This window comes from Dendropsophus ebraccatus, chromosome 4 (genome assembly GCF_027789765.1).
Source record: "Dendropsophus ebraccatus isolate aDenEbr1 chromosome 4, aDenEbr1.pat, whole genome shotgun sequence".
Classification (NCBI taxonomy): domain Eukaryota; kingdom Metazoa; phylum Chordata; class Amphibia; order Anura; family Hylidae; genus Dendropsophus; species Dendropsophus ebraccatus.
The window spans coordinates 80,960,650-80,983,586 of record NC_091457.1 but is presented as its reverse complement, the minus strand read 5'-3'; positions in this window follow the sequence as shown (position 1 = coordinate 80,983,586).

Below are 22,937 nucleotides of genomic sequence, written 5' to 3'. Positions count from 1 at the left end.
AATATATGCTCCCTTCCCAGGCTTATAACTCTTTTATCCTTTGGTCTATGGGGCTGTGTGAGGTGTAATTTTTTGCGCCATGGTGTGTTCTTTCTATCGGTACCTTGATTGCGCATATGCGACTTTTTGATCGCTTTTTATTACAGTTTTTCTGGATTTGATGCGACCAAAAATGTGCAATTATGCACTTTGGGATATTTTTCCGCTTACGCCGTTTACCGTGCGAGATCAGGAATGTAATTAATTAATAGTTCGGGCGATTACGCACGCAGCGATACCAAACATGTTTGTTTATTTATTTACTTTTATTTATAACCTGGGAAAAGGGGGGGTGATTCAGACTTTTATTAGGGGAGGGGGCTTTTTATTGATAACAACACTTTATTTTATTTTTTTTACACATATACTAGAAGCCCCCCTGGGGGACTTCTAGTATATACACTTTGATCTTTCATTCAGATCTTTGCTGTATAGTTACATTTGCTGTATAGTTACTTTGCTGTATAGCTACATGAGGCACCCGGGATCGCGGCGGTTCAGAGCGGGGTCGCCGCGCGGCCCCGCTCTGAAGGCCCGCACCCGCACAAGGACGTACAGGTACGTTCTTGTGTGGGAAAGGGTTAATGATCCAGCCCATGTTCATTATACACACAGGTGGGGAATAGGAAGCAATTTGCCTGGAGCATTCCTAATGATAAGGAGGGTGAGGAGGAAGGACGGAGAGGTGGTGCAGCCTAATGCATATACAAATGTAAGCCTCGGCCATTGGACACAGCGCTGCCGGATTAAAAGTTGTTTTTATGACAATAACTGCATCCCCTGCCGAACGGACCCCAGGACAGATCTAGGATTAAAAGCAGATATCTGAAGGTACAAGTGGTTTGGGGGGGTCAGATTGTGGGTACAGAATCGCTTTAACGTGGACTTATTTAAGGCAATCAGGAAGATGAACTTAGTAAAATACTTTGCTATCAATAAAAACATTGGACCTCTGGGGTTTCAACCCCCAGAAGGGTTTGGCAATCAGGAGACAGAATGTCTTTGATTTCTCACTGACACTCAGGCCCCCCAGAATACCAATCCCAATACACACAGTGATACCTTCAAGAGCAGTAAACAATCCTCCTTTAGGGTGGGCTCACACAATGGAATCTGCATGGATAAGCCCCAGCTGATTCTGTCACCCCTACCTGCTCGCGGCAGGGCACATCTCCACCATTCTATGGCCGGGCATATTCCGCCATCTGCCGAAAGAATTGACATGTCAGTTCTTTCGGCAGAAGATGGGTGGGTATGGAAGGCAGTACTTATGCCAAGGTCCTATTGTATTTCAGAGGCCTAGTGGCAACTTAATAATAGGGACACATATGTCACCTTGGAAAAGGATCCTATGTTAAAAATCAAAAAGCGCTAGACAACAAGACAGCAAAAAAATTGTTACCTGACTCCCTTAGGGCACCAAGGTTGTGTTTTCTCCCTAAAATCCTAGTCAATAAGTCATTGGAAAAGCCACCTGGGCGCCCTATTGTGTCGGCGGTTAACTGTGTCACTGAAAGTTTGTCTCAGTACACTGTGTGGTTCCTTAGGCCTATACTTGAGAGCATACCGACATATATTAAGGATTCAAATAGATTCCTTAAGGTTCTCAACATCTTGTAATAGAAAGAAGGATTTGCCCTAGCTTCTATTGATGTGTAGAGCCTCTAAACCTGCATCCCTTATGGTGCAGGTGTAGGGGCTGTGGATTAGTTTCTGGAGAGAGGCCATAACTCTATTGTTATGCAAAACTTTGTCAAAGATGCCTTACTATATATTGTTAAAAATAATATGTCTGCACATATGCCAGACCTCGGTTTACAGAAAACTGACTGTGTGCAACTCCCGTCTCCATTTCGTCAGCTCCCACCCTACCATTGTGAAAAAGGCCATTCCAGCACTGGTACTTGAGATAAAAATGGGAGAGTTGCGTCCCACCACAGGACACTGCTGCTGACACCAAGTGACCTTACCGGTGTGTCTCTGTACACATCCAATAAAACGAATTAGAAAAGAAAGATATAGAGAACCTCAAGGCGTATAGCATACTATATCTAATTTATTATAATTAAGTGTAATAGAAATGAAAATAAAAATAAAACTTGTGGGTAATTAGTGGATATAGACGAATAAAATGGCAATAAGGTTCAAACCAATAAAAAGACTAAGAATTCATCAGTATTCATAAAATTCATATGAAATGTCCATGCAGATTCTGTCCAGTTCAGATCTGAAGTAAAGCAAAAACATGGAGCATGTGTCATTTCATAGTGCTTATCACACGTGCTGGTGGCTTACCGGTCCGATGTGAAGTAGTGCATGCAAAGTTAACCTAGGTAGAATCAAAAAGCTCCGGAGCCTGAGATGATGGAAGGAGTCACTGTGCATGAAGCTTCAATTGGAGGCTGCTCGCTCTCTGGTTTGTCGTGCTTTGATGTGGCCACGGAGTGCAGGGTCAGCGATGGAAGATATGGACGAACCCGGAAGTCCAACAGGTAACGTGTGGTGGGTTGTAGTAGCTTGAGCTCGATGGATGGAGGGTGTAGTAGTCCTTGCAGTAATCCTGGAGTGTAATCCCAGCACTGGTACTTGCTGGCCAACGACCCAGATTTACATGAAATTGCTTTTTGTAAACCTTGCATTAGACACAATAAAACTATTGGAGACATGCTAAACACTAATACACTGAAAGAAAAACAAACAAATTGGTTGTCAACTTCATTACCTCAAGGGAATAAGAAGTGCAGCCAGTGTAATTATTATCAGAAGCTACTCATCACTGCGTGTATACATATAGGAGGTAAAGAATGCTTTATCACTGATGTTATAACTTGTAAAACCACTTTTACTGTATACGCCATAGTGTGCCCATGTAAGCGCTTCTACATGAAGACGCCCCCATCTGGACGGGGTGTAAGGAACATATGTATTCCATACAAATCACTAAGGGAGTTCCCTGTCTAATAGATTATATCAGGAGAGAGCATGGGGGAAACACTAGACAGATAAAATTCCTTGGGCTTGAGAAGGTTAATCCCAGGCAGGATAGTGCAGACCGCCACCAGATTCTGTTGATGATGTTCACTGGTGCTGAATTTGGAAGCTGGCGTAGGTTTCCCTATTTTTTGGCGAAAAAAATGATAAATTAATCCGCGCCCACCGTTCCACCCCCTCCACTTCCCGCCCCCTGGCAAAGCTTGCGGAAAATGGCCAGATGCAAAAATGTATTTGCAAAACAGCCATTTGTGAATAAATTTATTTGCATCTGGCCATTTTCTGTCAAAAAATACACCTTTTTGGGATGCTAAATGTCCCCCTATGTGTATACACTCCGGCCAGGATTCCCTTAGCCTGCAGCACAATGTAGGTAAAGGATTAATCTCGGCCGTGTTGGAAATCGGCAACAACGGCCGTGAGTATTAATTTACTTACATTGTGTGAACATAGCCTAACACTGCTCCCTGTCAGTAGAATTAGCTTCTACTTGCATTTGAATCTTGTAATGTCCTGGGTCCTGCAGAGTAATCCATTTTGTAAATAAACTGATATAATTTCACAAGTTTAATCTGAATATATCTTCTTTTACTGTAGAAACTCTCATATCTTAACAAGCAGTAATTTATTGGAACAACCACCATCTGTCTCTACTTTACAAGTTACAGTAGATGCTTATAATTTTTTATGGCCCCCGACACACTAGTGATTTTACAGCTGCGATTTTGTCAATAAAAACTGCAGCTTCTCTTGGATGATCTAAATAAAGTTTATTGAACAGCGTGCGGGACGTTGTAAAACTTTGTCATATGTTTTATGTCCCAGTTTTGTCTCTGAAATAAGGTGTCATGGCCCACGGCTACTAGCATTGCTATATTTGCTCACATAAAGCATGTCCATAGGGATCATTATGCAACTTGTTCATAGAATTTTAGCTGCAGCTGATTAAACAGATTCACAATTTGAACACAGATCTGCATGTAAATGGGGTAAAGGACATCATGCCTTAGGCTATCAGCACTTAAAGGGGTACTCTGGAGACTTATTTTGTTTTATAATACACTGCTTTAATAAAGCTACGTGTGCTGTATATTTTTATACCGACCCTGGAGTACCCCTTTAATGACTTTTTATCACAGTGGTCCAACAACCAGAAATTTATTTTTTCCCATTGACCTACCCATATGAAGGCTAATTTTTCACTGTTCTTAATTTTTGGGGCTACAGGAGGATAAAAAAAATCTGCTATAGCTTTTTGGGTTGTTTTGTTTGTAGTATAAATAACATATCTTCAGTCTATAGGTCAATTTAAGGCAATATCACATATGCATACGGAGGGTTATCAAATATTGTGCTACTTTTGGATAATGAAACCACATTCCAAGAGTCATAGCTCTTTTATTTTTTACAAATAATAAAGCCAAATATATTTTGTTTTCCCAGTTGATCTTAAAGTGACACTTTCGCCACCTTTTTGCATTCTGACATCTCTACACAGGTGAAAAGGGTAAATTTAGCAGTTTTCATACATTATTTTAGATCATACGTCATGGTGCTTGTTCAAGTAAAAAGTCATCTTCTATCAACTGCAGATTATGCTAAGTGGGCGGGGCTTCAAAGCATCAGCGCCACTTATCCTAACCCACAGTGCCACCATTGGCCCCACCACCTCCATGATGTCATAGGCACATAGGCCTGCCCCCCCCTCGTCGACCATTGGAACAGGCTAGGCCCCACCCAGTCTAGGTCGGCCCATACCAATGGGCATCGAGGGGGCTGGGCCTATGTGCCGGTTACGTCACGGAGGGGCGACCACTTAGGACAATCAGCAGATAATAAAAGATCACTTTCATTTTAACAAGCACCATGACGTATAATGTAAAATAACGTATGAAAACTGCAGAATTTACCCTTTACACCTGTGTAGAGAAGTCAGAATGCAAAAAGGGGGTGACAGTGTCACTTTAAGCAGTGTTGTTAAACAACGGCCATTGTTTAACTACAAAATACAGTGTGTGAACATGGCCTAAGTGTGTATATAATATATAAGTATCAGCTCAGATGCTATTCTGCATCCACACTGTAGCTGAGTGGTAACCAGGGGGGGGGGGAGGAAATGTCAAGACTTAAAGGGACTCTGTCACCTCCAAAACACCCGCTAAACTTATCTGTAGAGAATACAACGCTTTTTTTATTTCTGCAATTTATTATATTTTTATGTTGTTGCATTCCTTTGCTAAAAGCCCACAAATGAAGGAGTCTAAGTAGTCCTCTCATTTAATTTTTGAGCTAAGTAGTTCTCTCTATGCATCAACACACCCAGTTTGTAGGCTTATAGAGGGGAAATGCAGGAGAGTAGAAAGATACAAATTACAGATTCAGAATCAGCATCCTTTATCCTATTAAGGATGACTTTAGTTTAGGTGATTGAGTAGGGTGGGTTGGACGCAGGGCCGTTTTAATACATTGGTGGGCCCAGTGCACAGCCCTCAAGAGTGGGCCCCCCCCTTGTATAATGTACTGAATTTGCCCCCACACTGTATCAAGAGCCCCAATACATACAGTAGTTACCTTATAACACTATTTCCACCATTCAGTGATTACATATTACATAAAAACTGCACTAAACAAAACAGAAAGATATCACCAATGATACCATTACATAATGCCGCCACATCATGACCCCTAACACTACAACCCTATAACAGAGTGCAGTTACATCCAGTGACTCACCGGGGGCGTCTTCTCTGATCAGAGTCTGTCACCTTTTCTTTTTCTCTCCATCCAGCCTGGGCCACCTTGAGGTCTTCTCCTGGCTGTGAATCTTCTCTCCAGAATCTGCCAGAGAAATATTTTGGGCTCCAACACATACAGTAGTTAGGTCCCTTGTACCCCTATACAGTAGTTACACCCCTCTGTACCCCTACATAGTTACACCCCTCTGTGCCTCCATAGTTTTAAGGTGTCCCTGTAGTATATAGACCCTCATGTGCTCCTCCAGTTATATACAGCCCTCCTGTGCGTTCCCCCATTAGTATATAGCCCCCCTGTGCTCTCCCCCAATAGTATATAGCCCCCCCATGTGCTCTCCCCAATAGTATATAGCCCCCCTGTGCTCTCCAATAGTATATAGCCCCCTTGTGCTCTCCCACAATAGTATATAGCCCCCCTGTGCTCTCCCACAATAGTATATAGCCCCCCTGTGCTCTCCCCCCAATAGTATATAGCCCCCCTGTGCTCTCCCCAATAGTATATAGCCCCCCCTGTGCTCTCCCCAATAGTATATAGCCCCCCTGTGCTCTCTCCAATAGTATATAGCCCCCCTGTGCTCTCCCCCAATAGTATATAGCCCCCCATGTGCTCTCCCCAATAGTATATAGCCCCCCGGTGCTCTCCAATAGTATATATCCCCCCTGTGCTCTCCCACAATAGTATATAGCCCCCCTGTGCTCTCCCACAATAGTATATAGCCCCCCTGTGCTCTCCCCCCAATAGTATATAGCCCCCCTGTGCTCTCCCCAATAGTATATAGCCCCCCTGTGCTCTCCCCAATTGTATATAGCCCCCCTGTGCTCTCCCCAATAGTATATAGCCCCCCTGTGCTCTCCCAAATAGTATATAGCCCCACTGTGCTCTCCCCCATAGTATATAGACCCCTGTGCTCCCCAATAGTATATAGACCCCTGTGCTCCCCAATAGTATATAGCCCCCTGTGCTCCACAATAGTATATAGCTCCCCTGTGCTCCCCCATAGTATATAGCCCCCTGTGCTCCCCCATAGTATATAGCCCCCTGTGCTCCCCCATAGTATATAGCTCCCCTGTGCTCCCCAATAGTATATAGCCCCCTGTGCTCCACAATAGTATATAGCTCCCCTGTGCTCCCCCATAGTATATAGCCCCCTGTGCTCCCCCATAGTATATAGCCCCCTGTGCTCCCCCATAGTATATAGCTCCCCTGTGCTCCCCAATAGTATATAGCTCCCCTGTGCTCCCCTATAGTATATAGCCCCCCTGTGCTCCCCCATAGTATATAGCTCCCCTGTGCTCCCCCATAGTATATAGCTCCCCTGTGCTCCCCCATAGTATATAGCTCCCCTGTGCTCCCCAATAGTATATAGCTCCCCTGTGCTCCCCTATAGTATATAGCCCCCCTGTGCTCCCCTATAGTATATAGCTCCCCTGTGCTCCCCCATAGTATAAAGCCCCCTGTGCTCCCCCATAGTATATAGCCCCTGTGCTCCCCCATAGTATATAGCTCCCCTGTGCTCCCCCATAGTATATAGCTCCCCTGTGCTCCCCCATAGTATATAGCTCCCCTGTGCTCCCCCATAGTATATAGCCCCCCCTATAGTACATAGCTCCCCTGTGCTCCCCAATAGTATATAACCCCCCATAGTATATAGCTCCCCTGTGCTCCCCCATAGTATATAGCTCCCCTGTGCTCCCCCATAGTATATAGCCGCCCCCCCATAGTACATAGCTCCCCTGTGCTCCCCCATAGTATATAGCCGCCCCTCCCATAGTACATAGCTCCCCTGTGCTCCCCAATAGTATATAACCCCCAATAGTATATAGCTTCCCTGTGCTCCCCAATAGTATATAGCCGCCCCCCCATAGTATATAGCTCCCCTGTGCTCCCCCATAGTATATAGCCCCCTGTGCTCCCCCATAGTATATAGCCCCCTGTGCTCCCCCATAGTATATAGCTCCCCTGTGCTGCCCCATAGTATATAGCTCCCCTGTGCTCCCCCATAGTATATAGCCGCCCCTCCCATAGTATATAGCTCTCCTGTGCTCCCCCATAGTATATAGCCCCCTGTGCTCCCCAATAGCATATGCGCTCCCCCTCCCATATAATATTGAAAAAAACAAACACTTTTACTCACCTAGGTCCACGCGTTCCTCTTCTCTTCCCTCTTGTGGCCGCACTTCCTGCGGTCACAAGAGGCTGCACTCCCCTAACCCTCGCGCCGACGCTCCAGTGACGTCGGGCGCTAGAGGGAGAGTGCGGCCTCTTGTGACCGCAGGAAGTGCGGCCACAAGAGTGACTGACAGGGAGGGAGCCAATGGCTCTCTCTCTGTCAGTATCGCTGCAGCTGAAGCGCAGCAGCGGGCGGGCGGGGGCAGCGGCGGACGGGGGGGCCCTGCAGGGGGCACCATGGAGGGGTAAGTAGATTACCCATCCATGGCGCTCACCCCTGGTGGCCGGAGCCCTGTGTGACCGCACTGGTCGCACATAGCAACGGCCGGCCTGCTCGGGGGGGCCCCTTTAACCAGTGGGCCCGGTGCACGTGCACCATGTGTCCTCTGGTTAAAGCGGCCCTGGTTGGACGTGACAGACTCCCTTTAAATTTTTGCATGCAGAATGTCTGCAGCATACAACTGTGTAAGCATTGTGGACTATATCTTTATAAAAGTCAGTAGTGCACTGGGGACACATACAAGGGGTGGTGGTTTAACAAATACACCCCGTCTATAAAACCTGAGGACACATACATTGGCGGGGGTGGGCTCGTCTGATACATTGGCGGTGCAGATGGGCAGTCTAGGTCAGTTCACACTGCCAGCACTGTTACGATATACGCCAATGCTGCTCGTGACACAGAATGGTCATACATTGTGTGGACAGTGTGGGAACAACGGCTGTTGTCCCTGTATTAGCGTCCGCAAATAATTGACAAGTCAAAGGGGGAGCAATGGACGTTGTCAGTGCAACATGCACACAGGCTAAAAAGAACAGCTGCTGTTTTCATTGCAAACAGTGGCCAATCTTTATTTAAAAAAAAATAAATACAGTGTGTGAACCTATAGTGCCTTAGGGTGGGTTCGCATTCCGTATCCACAGCAAAATCCGCTGCGGATACCTTCACTGTCACTTCAATTAGATTAGGGAGCTGACTTTTACATACATACAGTATGTAAAAGTCAGCTCCCTAAACCCCCTGCGGCCCGGTACATACATTACCAAATCTGCGCTCCGACTTGCTTTGGGAGCTTCCAGCGTCTCACGGTGCTCAGCCGTTGCAAACTTGCTCTATATCACATCTACTGTTGATATAGATTTTGAAAGTTATAACGACAGATACACTTTAAAGCTCCTTTTTATGATGAATTTTGTATTGAGCATCTGATTCCACTGTATTCCGTTTAGTTAATGGGGGACCATGTATCCTTTCGACATACATGCCAGGAGCTTTTCATAAGCAGCTCTAAAAAACTACTAAATGCAGTGTAAAAAGACCCTTAAAGGGGTTGTCCAGCGAAAATCTTTTTCTTTCATATCAACTGATATCAGAAAGTTATATAGATTTGTAATTTACTTCTATTAAAAAATCTCAAGTCTTCCCATGCTAATTACCTGCTGTATGTCATGCAGGAAATGCTTTATTTTTATTCTGACACAGTGCTCTCTGCTGCCATCTCTGGCCGAGACAGGAACTGTCCAGAGGTTTTCTATGGGGATTCATATAAAACCAAGACAGGGTTTCTGTCTCGGCCAGAGATGTCAGCAGAGAGCAGTGTCAGACCGAAAATAAAACATTTCCTGCAGGACATACAGTAGCTAATAAGTATAGGAAGACTTTTTAATAAAAGTATAGGAATAGGAAGTATAGGAAGATTTTTTGATAAAAGTAAATTACAAATCTATATAACTTTCTGATATCAGTTGATTTGAAAGAAAAAGATTTTCACTGGATAACTCACTAAATACACACAAATACATGCTTAGGAGGTCTTGCAAATGCATTTAGAGCTGCTTAGATGTGCGAGGTCAGAGCGCTGAGCTCCAGGCTTCATTCCAAGTATCCTCATCTGTATGATACAAGTGTCTTAGATAAAATAAATATTACTTTTGTCCTTCCAAGCCACACACTGTACAACAAATACACCTTCTAATTGGCCGTGTAAGACCTGAAGCACTCAGCGCTGGCAGGAAGCTTCTGTTTGTGCCTCTGCGAATATTATGTACAAGGGCAGCGTGCCCAGAAGAGAACTTTCTTCTTATTTCTCTGGAAGCTGCGTTTCTCAGATAAGTTTCTGTGTACATTGCTAAAGAACAGCAGATGAAAACAGTGAACATGATCAGGCTGTGCCCAGGACTCACAGACTGGAATGGTCAGCACAGGGACAGTAATGTGCCATGGGTTCAGTATCAGTCTGTGCTCTGTTTAAAGGGAACCTGTCACCCCCCGTGCCTTGGTGACAGGCTCCCGACCCCCCACTACAGCCCCCTATACTCACCTGATTCCGCCGGGTCCCGCTTCTGGATCCGGTCGGGTCACGGAGATATCAGCAGCTGCAGCCCGGCCCGCGCGCTGAGAGATGAGTCCAACGCTCATAGAGAATGACGGAGCGCTGGACTCTCCGTCATTCTCTATGAGCGTTGGACTCCTCTCTCAGCGCGCGCTGGGCTGCAGCGGCTGAGATCTCTGTGACCCGACCGGATCCAGAAGCGGGACCCGGCGGAATGACTTCTTCCCAAAATATATAGATATTGAGGAGATTTATCAAACATGGTATAAAGTGAAACTGGCTTAGTTGCCCCTAGGATGAGCGAACTTTTGAAAAGTTCGGTTCGGTTCGATCCCCCGAACTTTCCTGAAGTTTGGGTTCTGACGAACCGGACCGAAAACGAACCTTGCAATAACGGCTAAATAATTGCAGCTACAATAGTGGGAGTGTGATAGGGTATAGTTTCATGTAGTTGCAGTTGCTATTACAATGAAAAAAGTGGAAAAAATCAAAGTGCAAAAATAGTGGGAAAAAAAAATAGCCGGCAAATCGGCAATATTGCCGACTCCTCTAATGGTTAATATATTTAATTAATAGAACACATTTTGTAATAAAGTCACTTTCGTTGTTCAATAATTTAATTAAAACGATTCCATCATTGTGCAATTAAATATACTGTTAAAATAAATATATATATATATATATATATATATATATATATATATATATATATAAATAAATGTATATTTATATTTATTTTTTTTACAGTATATTTAATTGCACAAGTATGGATTCGTTTAAATTAAATTATTGAACAACGAAACTAATTTTATTACAACGAAAATGTGTTTTATTAATTTAATATTAATTATTACAGGAAACTCTATTAAAGCCGTTCATTCATATTGCCGGCAATAGAGTTTTCTGTCATAATTAATACCTTACTTTAATTAAAACATCAAATGTTTCTTCTAATTATGCTATCACAATAGCATTATTAGAAGAAACATTTTGAATCATATGTGCACTCAGCTAATCAGCTGAGCGCACATATAATTAGCGGGTCCGCAGCACAGTGACTTCATTGTGCTGCGGACCAGCGAAGAGGACACATGGGGGTGAGTATACAGCTCTCCCCACCCCCTCCCCAGCACTGCACCCATCCCAGCAAGGAAGGGGGGTCACTTAACCCCTTTCTTGCTGGGATGGGTGCAGTCTGACTTCACTCTGGCCCCCCAAGGGGTTAAGGGGGATGCAATGCATCCTCCCTTAACCCCTGGGGGGCCAGACTGTACGCAGCGATCTGTAAAGATGCTGCATACTGTAAGGTGCACAACACCGCTCACAATGATGGGTGTTGTGCTCCTATTTGTGTGTTTTTTGTGTGTTTCTCCCTTTTTGTTTTTCAGATATCGGTATCCTGTGGATTACGTCGGATTCGATAGACTACGACGATGACCAGCGGTTGTTTGGAATTTTTTTTTTTAAATAAAATGGTCAATGAGGGGTGTGGGGGTGTTTTTATTTGAATAAAAAAAAATTCACTGGTGTCTTGTCTTTATTTCTTTACTTTATAGACTTAGTAGTGGAAGCCGTCTAATAGACGGAATCCATTACTAAGTCGGGGCCTAGTGTTAGCCGGTATAAAATGGCTAACACTAACCCCCTATTATTACCCCAGTACCCAATGCCACCAGGGGTACTGGGAAGAGCCGGGTGCCAGTGGTCCCGGAGCGTCAAAATTGGTGCTCCTGGACTGGGGCGGCAGCAGGCTGGTAATATTTAGGCTGGGGAGGGCCTAAACCAATGGCTCTTCCCACCCTGGTGTTAACAGGCTGCTGTTGCTTGGTTTTTAACCCGGCTGGTTATGAAAATAGGGGGGACCCTATGCATTTTTTAAAATTATTTATTTAAAGAAAAAAATGAGTAGGGTTCCCCCTATTTTCATAGCTGGGTTAAAAACCAAGCAACAGCAGCCTGGTAACACCAGGGTGGGAAGAGCCATTGGTTTAGGCCCTCCCCAGCCTAAATATTACCAGCCTGCTGCCGCCCCAGTTCACCGAATCCGATATCTGAAAAACAAAAAGGGAGAAACACACAAAAAACACACAAACAGGAGCACAACACCCATCATTGTGAGCGGTGTTGTGCACCTTACAATATGCAGCATCTTTACAGATCTCTGTTTACAGTCTGGCCCCCAAATGGTTAAGGGAGGATGCATTGCATCCCCCTTAACCCCTTGGGGGCCAGACTTATGTCAGACTGCACCCATCCCAGCAAGGAAGGGGTTAAGTGACCCCCCTTCCTTGCTGGGATGGGTGCAGTGCTGGGGGTGGGGAGAGCTGTATACTCACCCCATGTGTCCTCTTCGCTGGTCCGCAGCACAATGAAGTCACTGTGCTGCGGACCCGCTAATTAAATGTTCGCTCAGCCGATCAGCTGATCAGCTGAGCGCACATATGATTCAAAATGTTTCTTCTAATAATGCTATTGTGATAGCATAATTAGAAGAAACATTTGATGTTTTAAGTAAAGTATTAATTATTACAGTGAGCTCTTTTTACCGGGAATATGAATTAACGGCTTTAATAGAGCTTCCTGTAATAATTAATATTTAATTAATAGAACACATTTTCGTTGTAATAAAATTAGTTTCATTGTTCAATAATTTAATTTAAACGAATCCATACTTGTGCAATAAAATATACTGTAAAAAAAAATATATATATTTAAATATACATTTATTTATATATATAAATATATATATATATTTATTTTAACAGTATAATTAATTGCACAATGATGGAATCGTTTTAATTAAATTATTGAACAACGAAAGGGACTTTATTACAACGAAAATGTGTTCTATTAATTAAATATATTAACCATTAGAGGAGTCGGCCTTATTGCAGAGGATCGCTAACCCCGTAATGCCGATTCCTCTAATACTGTTTCCCTGCTTTCCCAGATACATTCCAGAGGTGTTTGCATCACTTTTTAAAGATGTCTTTGATTTTATTTGTTATTGTTATTTTAACCAGATTCGTTACGAACTTTCTCAAAGTTCGGTTGGGTGACGAACCGAACTTTTTGCAAAGTTCGTAACGAATCTGGTTCGTTACGGTTCGGTTCGCTCATGCCTAGTTGCCTCTAGCAACCAATCAGATTCCACCTTTCATTTTACAAAGAGTTTGTGAGGAATGAAAAGTGGAATCTGATTGGTTGCTAGGGGCAACTGAGCCAGTTTCACTGTACACAATATTCAATAAATCTCCCCCATTGATTGTATATGTTTCTAGAGGAGCTGAGTGACAACCAAAATGGCTAATGTTACAGTTCTCACATTGGTCCTCATCTTACTCATCCAGAATTCTGATTAGCATATATTCCTAGATATGAGATGTCTGATCCCAGCACTACCTGTCATATTTGATATTTTTTTTTACTTAAGGCAACAGATGATAATCCCCTGTAGCATCAACCATTCAGACTGAATAGAACCTGACATATTGCAAAAAAAAGTCTCTCAGGAGCACAATGCAAAAAAATAATCAATGTGGGTGCACGCCTCACTAAACCGAACCAGGTTGGCTTCAGTAAATCCAAAAAAACTTAATGGAGAAAGCACTTCCAACAGCAAATCTTTGAGGTTTATTCACACACCAATGTGACGTTTCGGCATAGTAGCCTTTTTCAAGCAGTGATACAACATGCTCCTCAGACCCAGTATAAATGTGCAAAGCGATAACGTACAATTAGTGTCAATTCACAAATTAGTGATCAACTTATAAAAATATTGTGAAATATATTAATTTAATCCAAACATGGTTTGTATACTGAGTTCAAAAACATAATTTCATAAAATATCTGTGACCGGTGACACTTAACAGTGTTCATGTTGTATACTTTCACCTCTTAAGGACAGAGCCTGAAATGGCCTTAAGGACAGAGACAATTTTTATGAATATGACCAGTGTCATTTTATTCATTAATAACTTTGGGATGCTTTTACCTATCCAGCCGATTCTGAGATTGTTTTCTCCTGACATATGGTACTTTACATTTCTGGTAAAATGGAGTCGATACTCATAACGAATCTTTATGAAAAACACCAAAATAACGTGAAAAATTGTGAAAAAATTCATTTTTCCAATTTTGAAACCTTTCTGCTTATACAGAAAATGGTTATGCCACATAAATTATATATTAAATAGCATTAGCAACATGTCTACTTTATGTTGGTAGCTTTTATTAAACTATATTTCATTTTTTTTAGACAATAGAAAGCTTAAAACATTAGCAGCAATTTTCCAAATTTTCAGTAAAATTTTAAAATCTGATATTTTTAGGGACCTGTTCAGGTTTGGGCCAGGTTCAGACTATGTAACTGTGCGGCTGTATTTGCGGCTGTAATTGTGCGGCGGTATTTTTGGTGGTTCACGCGTACGCTGGAAAGTATAGGATATACGGCTGCACAGTGCACACTATGTATGAATCTACGGCCCGATCGTAAACGGACCCGTAAAAAATGAACAAGACCATTGTTTGCGGCTGGACATGCGGCCGAGGATTGACAGGCGGTCCGTACGGAGTACTTCAAAAATAGCCGGCAATGATGCCGAATGCCGATGCCTCTAATAGTTAATATATTGAATTAATAAAACACATTCTCTTTGTAATAAAGTCCCTTTCGTTAGTCAATAATTTAATTCTAACGAATCCATCATTTTGCAATTAAATATACTGTTAAAATAAATAGATATATAAATAAATGTATATTTATATATATATATTTATTTTTTGACAGTATATTTAATTGCACAATGATGGATTCGTTAGAATTAAATTATTGAACAACGAAACTGAATTTATTTAATCGAAAATGTGTTTTATTAATTAAATATTAATTAGTACAGGAAGCTCCATAAGCCGTTAATTCATATTGCCGGCAAAAGAGCATTCTGTACTAATCATCACTTTACTTTAATGAAAACATCAAATGTTTCTTCTAATTATGTTATCACAATAGCATTATTAGAAGAAACATTTAGAATTATATGTGCGCTCAGCTGATTGGCTGATCGGCTGAGTGCACATATAATTAGCGGGTCCGCAGTACAGTGACTTCATTGTGCTGCGGACCAGCGAAGAGACAACATCGGGGTGAGTATGGAGCTCTCCCCACCCCCTCCCCAGCACTGCACCCCTCCCAGCAAGGAAGGGGGGGTCAATTAACCCCTTCCTTGCTGGGATGGGTGCAGTCTGACATCAGTCTGGCCCTCAAGGGGTTAAGGGGGATGCAATACATCCTCCCTTAACCCCTTGGGGGCCAGACTAAAAGCAGCGATCTGTAAAGATGCTGCATACTGTAAGGAGCACAACACCGCTCACAATGATGGGTGTTGTGCTCCTGTTTGTGTGTTTTTTGTGTGTTTCTCCCTTTTTGTTTTTCAGATATCGGTATCCTGGGGATTACGTCGGATTCTGTGGACTACGACGATGACCAGCGTTTTTTTTTTTTTTTTTTTTAAATAAAATGGTCAATGAGGGGTGTGGGGGTGTTTTTATTTGAATAAAAAAAATTTTTAACTTGTGTCTTGTCTTTATTTCTTTACTTTATAGACTTAGTAGTGGAAGCCGTCTAATAGACGGAATCCATTACTAAGTTGGGGCCTAGTGTTAGCCGGTATAAAATGGCTAACACTAACCCCCTATTATTACCCCAGTACCCAATGCCACCAGGGGTACTGGGAAGAGCCGGGTGCCAGTGGTCCCGGAGCGTCAAAATTGGCGCTCCTGGACCGGGCGGCAGCAGGCTGGTAAGATTTAGGCTGGGGAGGGCCTAAACCAATGGCTCTTCCCACCCTGGTGTTACCAGGCTGCTGTCGTTTGGTTTTTAACCCGGCTGGTTATAAAAATAGGGGGGACCCTATACGTTTCTTTTAAATTATTTATTTAAAAAAAAAAAAACGCATAGGGTCCCCCCTATTTTTATAACCAGCCGGGTTAAAAACCAAACGACAGCAGCCTGGTAACACCAGGGTGGGAAGAGCCATTGGTTTAGGCCCTCCCCAGCCTAAATCTTACCAGCCTGCTGCCGCCCGGTCCAGGAGCGCCAATTTTGACGCTCCGGGACCACTGGCACCCGGCTCTTCCCAGTACCCCTGGTGGCATTGGGTACTGGGGTAATAATAGGGGGTTAGTGTTAGCCATTTTATACCGGCTAACACTAGGCCCCAACTTAGTAATGGATTCCGTCTATTAGACGGCTTCCACTACTAAGTCTATAAAGTAAAGAAATAAAGACAAGACACAAGTTAAAAAAATTTTTATTCAAATAAAAACACCCCCACACCCCTCATTGACCATTTTATTAAAACAAAAAAAAACGCTGGTCATCGACGTAGTCCACGGAATCCAACGTAATCCCCAGGATACCGATATCTGAAAAACAAAAAGGGAGAAACACACAAAAACCACACAAACAGGAGCACAACACCCATCATTGTGAGCGGTGTTGTGCACCTTACAGTATGCAGCATCTTTACAGATCGCTGCTTACAGTCTGGCCCCCAAGGGGTTAAGGGAGGATGTATTGCATCCCCCTTAACACCTTGAGGGCCAGACTGATGTCAGACTGCACCCATCCCAGCAAGGAAGGGGTTAAGTGACCCCCCTTCCTTGCTGGGAGGGGTGCAGTGCTGGGGAGGGGGTGGGGAGAGCTCTATACTCACCCCGATGTTGTCTCTTTGCTGGTCCGCAGCACAATGAAGTCACTGTACTGCGGACCGGCTCATTATATGTGCGCTCAGCCGATCAGCCAATCAGCTGAGCGCACACATAATTCTAAATGTTTCTTCTAATAATGCTATTGTGATAACATAATTAGAAGAAACATTTGATGTTTTCATTAAAGTAAAGTGATGATTAGTACAGAATGCTCTTTTGCCAGCATATGAATTAACGGCTTATGGAGCTTCCTGTACTAATTAATATTTAATTAATAAAACACATTTTCGATTAAATAAATTCAGTTTCGTTGTTCAATAATTTAATTCTAACGAATCCATCATTTTGCAATTAAATATACTGTCAAAAAATAAATATATATATAAATGATGGATTCGTTTAAATTTAATTATTGAACAACGAAAGGCACTTTATTACAACGAAAATGTGTTTTATCATTTTAATAGATTAACCATGAGAGACATCGGCATTAGTGCAGAGGATCGCAAACCCCGGTAATAGCAATTCATGTAAACTGTTTCCCTGCTTTCCCAGATGCATTACAGAGGTGTTTGCATCACTTTCTTAAGATTTTATTTGTTATTTTTAGTTGAACCAGATTTCCAAGTAAATGATCGTATGTTTTGAGCCGCATGTCTATTTTTTTCAGCCGCATAAAAAATACAGCCGCACAGTTACATAGTGTGAACCTAGCCTCAAAGTGTATTTGAGGGGACTATATGTTAGAAAGCCCCACAAAGCACCCCATTTCAGAAACTGCACCCCCCAAACTCTGCAAAAGCACATCCAGAAAGTTTTTTAACCCTTTAGGGGAGTCACAGAAATAAAAGCTAAGTGTGTAAGAAATTTGAAAATTTTTATTTTCTGTGCAGAGATTTTATTGTAATCCAATATCTTTCATAATGATAAACCTATTAGCAGAGAAATGCACCCCAATATTGATTGCCTCGTTTCTGCAGTTTATAGATATACCCCATATGTGACCCTACTGCGCTATTTGACGCAACCACAAGCCTCAGATATAAGGGAGCGCATAGTGAATTTCAACGCCTCTGTTATATTTGGTCATTTTTGACCGTACCACTTCAGGTTGGCAGAGGCTCTGGGGTGCCAAAACCTAAAAAACACCCCTGGCGACGGGCACAAATGTGGAACAATGTGACGTGAAAGTGAAAATTTTCATTTTTTCACTTTCACGGCACAAATGTGCCCGTCATCAAGGGGTCCATATCCTCACTGCACCCCTTGTTAGATTCCTTGAGGGGTGTAGTTTCTAGAATGGGGTCACTTGTGGGGGGTTTCCAGTGTTTTGGCAGCACGAGGGCTCTGTAAATGCGACATGGCGTTCATCATCCATTCTGGCCAAATCCAATCTCCAAAATCCAAATGGCGCTCCTTCCCTTCGGAGGCTTGCCCTGCGCCGACATGGCGCTTTATGTCCACATGTGGGATATTTACGGACTCGGGGGAAATTGCTCTACACATTTTGTGTGTTTTTTTCTCTTTTGACCCCTTGTCAAAATGAAAAATTTAAGGCTAAACCAACATTATAGTGTAAAAAATGTAATATTTAATTTTCACGCCATATTGTTCCACATTTGTGCCCGTCACCAGTGGGGTCCATATGCTCACTACACCCCTTGTTACATTCCCTGAGGGGTGTAGTTTCCATAATGGGGTCACTTGTTGGGGTGGTTCAACTGTCTTGGCAACACAGGGGCCTTTTTAATGCAACATGGCCCCTCGAAATGCATTCCAGCCAAATCCAGCCTCCAAAATCCAAATGGCGCTCCTTCTTTTTGGAGGCTTACCCTGCACCCGCATGGCGCTTTATGTCCACATGTGGGGAATTTCCGTACTCAGGGGAAGTTGCTCTACACATTTAGTGTTTTTTTTATCTTTTAACCCCTTGTGAAAATGAAAAAATCAAGACAAGATCAATGATTTAGTGTAAAAAGTAAACATTTTTTACACTATATGTTTTCCACAAGGGGTTAAAAAAGTAAACACAAAACGTGTAGGGTAATTTCCCCTGAGTACGAAAATACCCCACATGTGGGCATAATGTGCCATATGGGCACAGGGCAAGCCACCAAAGGGAAAGAGCGCCATTTAGAGGCTGGAATGGAGGATGGAGGCCATGTCGCAATTAAAAAGCTCCTGTGCTGCTAGGACAGTAGAAACCCCCCACAAGTGACCCCATTCTGGAAACTACACCCCATAAGGAATCCAACAAGGGGGTACAGTGAGCATATGGACCCCACTGGCGACGGGTACATATGTAGAACATGTGCCGTGAAAATAAAAAATAATTTTTTTTTATTTTCACGCCACAAATGTGGCCATCACCAGGGGGCCATATCCCCACTGCCCCCCTCGTTAGATTCCTTAAGGGGTGCGGTTTTCAGAATGGGGTCACTTGTGGGGGGTTTCTACTGCCCTGGCAGCACAGAGGCTTTATAATTGCATCATGGCATCTTCTAATGGGAATGGCGGCCATACCTATTTAGTTGGGGAAAAGGGACAATTCTAATTTTTGGGGGGGTATTAGGCCAATTATTAGTTTATAAGGTTGAAAACGACAGGTATCCATCAAATTCAACCTGTGTTGATCCAGAGGAAGGCAAAAAAAACTCTTGTGAGGCAGACAACAGTAGCCTCATCACAGGGGAAAAATTCCTTCCCGACTCCATAATGGCGATCAGAATAATCCCCGGATCAACGTGACCCCTGAAATAGGAATAATGGACAGAATTTAGAAAATGTAGAACTCCGATGACCTGTTGTACGCCTTGAAGCGATCCAGTATGCAGAGGCCGGGGTGATCAGGACAGGTGTCACACTGGAAAATGGCGTCCTTCCTGATCCCCCTGTTACGCCACACTCTGAACTTCTTCTGGAGTCTCCTGTTTCCCAGTGTGGGGGACGTCACCTGGAAAATGTTGCCCTGGTGCGATACGGGGTCCTTCATATCCATCGCTGGGTCCGCTCCATGGCTGCTAAATATTAGGGCTCTATTACTGCTTCTGATATTTTTGGATCGTGACGCAAGCTACAGTAGCTCAGGCAGCGAGGGACCGGAAGAGGGGGTGCTGGTATAAAAGTTATCCCCGTACAGGTGGTAACCTTTATCCAACAGTGGGAAGATCAGTTCCCGAACGATCTTCCCACTAACTCTGAGGATGGGGGGGGGGCATCTGGGGGCTGGATTCGGGTGTGCCTTCCTACATACACTCTAAGGGTACGTGCACACTGCGGAATGGCAAAGGATAACCCTTTGTGCATTCCTCAGCTGGCACCCACCGGCGGACTGATGCAGGCGCGCGTCTCCATCCGTGTCATAGACGGGAATCCGCCCGTGCATAGAATGGAATCTATGACACGGGCGGAGACGCGTGCCTCCATCAGTCCGCCGGTGGGTGCAGCTGCGGAATGCACAAAGGGTTATCCTTCGCCATTCCGCAGTGTGCACGTACCCTAAATCTGTAAGTGTACCCTGAGGTACGCTCACAGAGTTTGTACTTATGTGCGATGCTGATCAGCACTCAGCGGCGTTAGGGTGCAAAAAAATAAAATTTGGAAAAAAAAAATAAAAAAAAATCTTTTTAACCCAAAGCAACTGATCAGTGAATGATATTCACTGATCAGCCGCTAGGGGGCAGTAGAGCAACGCTGCCGGAGATTGCCGAGGCCCGCCGAACCCGAGGACCCGAGATTTCCGACGCTGGACGACCGAACCCGGAAGTGACCCGAAGAAGACGCTCGGACGGCTCGGACCGCAGATCGTCGCTCCGGACGCCCAGATCAGGTGAGTATGGTACACCTGCACCACACACACCTGTTCTGCACCCCTCAGCTACCTAGCTGAGGGGTGCAGAACCCGGCAAAACTGTTTTTTTACAGTTTGATCGCCATGATGGGCAGGCCGGTACTGGCCGGCCTATCACGGCGATCGTGGGGGTGGCATCGGCGCCATCTTTCCCCAGGACACTAATGGCGATTGGTGCTATCTCGGACAGCACTAGTCGCCATTGCTTTCTGGGTCACCGATGACCCGGAAAGCTGAATTTAGCTGCTATATGCTGATCTGTATTGATCAGCATATAGCAGCGATCGTCGGCACGGGAGGGGTTAATCACCCCCCGTGCCGACGAGCAGAGATGGCCTGCTATACATTATAGCAGGCCATCTTCCCCGATCGCTGTGTGTGAACACACAGCGATCGGGGAAACATCGGGCGTAAGTATACTCCCGTTTGCGTTAAAGCCCACCCTGCGGGGGCGTATACTTACGCCCGATGTCGTTAAGGGGTTAATATACACCAAACTCCACAAGTGTAAACAATAATCAATTACAGAAAAATCTAAACAACAGAGGGAGTACATACATCATCAGAGCAGGGAACGACGTCATCAAAGCTCAATACGCACAGGGCAGGACACATCGATTGCCCGACATATCAGATGTGAACATGCAGGCAATTTTGAGAATTTGCGGTTTTGGGGTATTTGTCACATTACATTGGGTGACCGTAAAGGTGACATAGATAAGAAACTGTTACGTGAAGAGGCGAGGTGGATCTATCGTTTATCCACTCTTAGTCCCAAAGGGCTGAATGAGGGTTTTTCCTTCTCAGCCTTTCTGTAGTAGACCCCATTTAATAAATGTACAGATAAACTAGTATATATCAGTGTCTTGACCTAATATTGGTATTTATTATCAATAACTTGTAAATATAGATACGATGTAGAGGGGTGCCCTGACCCATGATTGTATAAGGGGGAGACTAGTCCATTGAGATGTTCTCTTTATAGTATGATGGTGTGTTGTAGCAATTAATCAGATGACAAAGGGGTTTTGTGAGCGATGGCAATATATGCACATAGTGTAAGCTGTATCGTAATAGACACTTACTATACCCAGCTTACCTCTGTTTTGCACTTCCGCACTTATTATGCCTGTGCGTATTTCGATCAGGTAGTTACTGGACTCCGTGAGGCTCTCCAGTAGATTGTAGAATAGAGTGAATTATCATGGACAACTATTTAGGGCTAATAGTGGTATCTTTAGCAGTATATAGGTGCCGGACTGATTTCGGTAGTCATCTAGTGCGCATGCGCCCTGGTTTACTTTTTCTATCCGAACTGTGGATGGATGCCTCTGCCGCGGATCAGCTGATTAACCAGATCAGCTGATCGTTCAGATCAGCTGACTGGATCTCGTCTAGCGTGAGAAACGGAAGCGGTCTGGGCTCTGATTACGCCCCTAATTGTGAGTTATACACCCATCATGGTTACTACATAGTGATTGGCTAGTTACAATGTTACCTTATTGTCCTGCCTACTTTACGTCATAGGAAAAGGGTTTAAAACAGGGCGCCACTCCAGGACACGCCGCCATCTGCCCTGTGCCTGAAGACGCCCGTGTTAGGGTGAAACTAGTCGCAGGGGCAGCGTGTGTCATTTTTTATCAGCAGTGCTGGAGTAGCTCTATCACGACTACTATATATGTTTGCATTGGGCTGATCGCTGGTATCTTAGATAGGTAGAACTACAGATAGCTTAGATATTGGGTAGTGACCCCAGGAGGCCTTCGGGCCCCACAGTCACCTCAGCACAGCTGAGTTCATAGCTAATAGATTTGATAGGAGATTGTACCAGTGGTTTGCCCTCCGCTCTCATTCGTGATAACGCCTTGAGTGTGTATCATTGCAGACCTACGAGTAGTGATACCACAGAGGTGTATATTAATGCTACCTATATCCAGCTACTGTGTTTTTAATACACGTATCTTGTTTATTCACTTTTTTATTTAGTATACAATTAAAAGTTATATTTTATTATATTTCAATACATCCTTACTATTAATATAGGAGGAGGTACAAGATAGAGGGGGCCCCTTTTAGGCTTATGGCCCTAT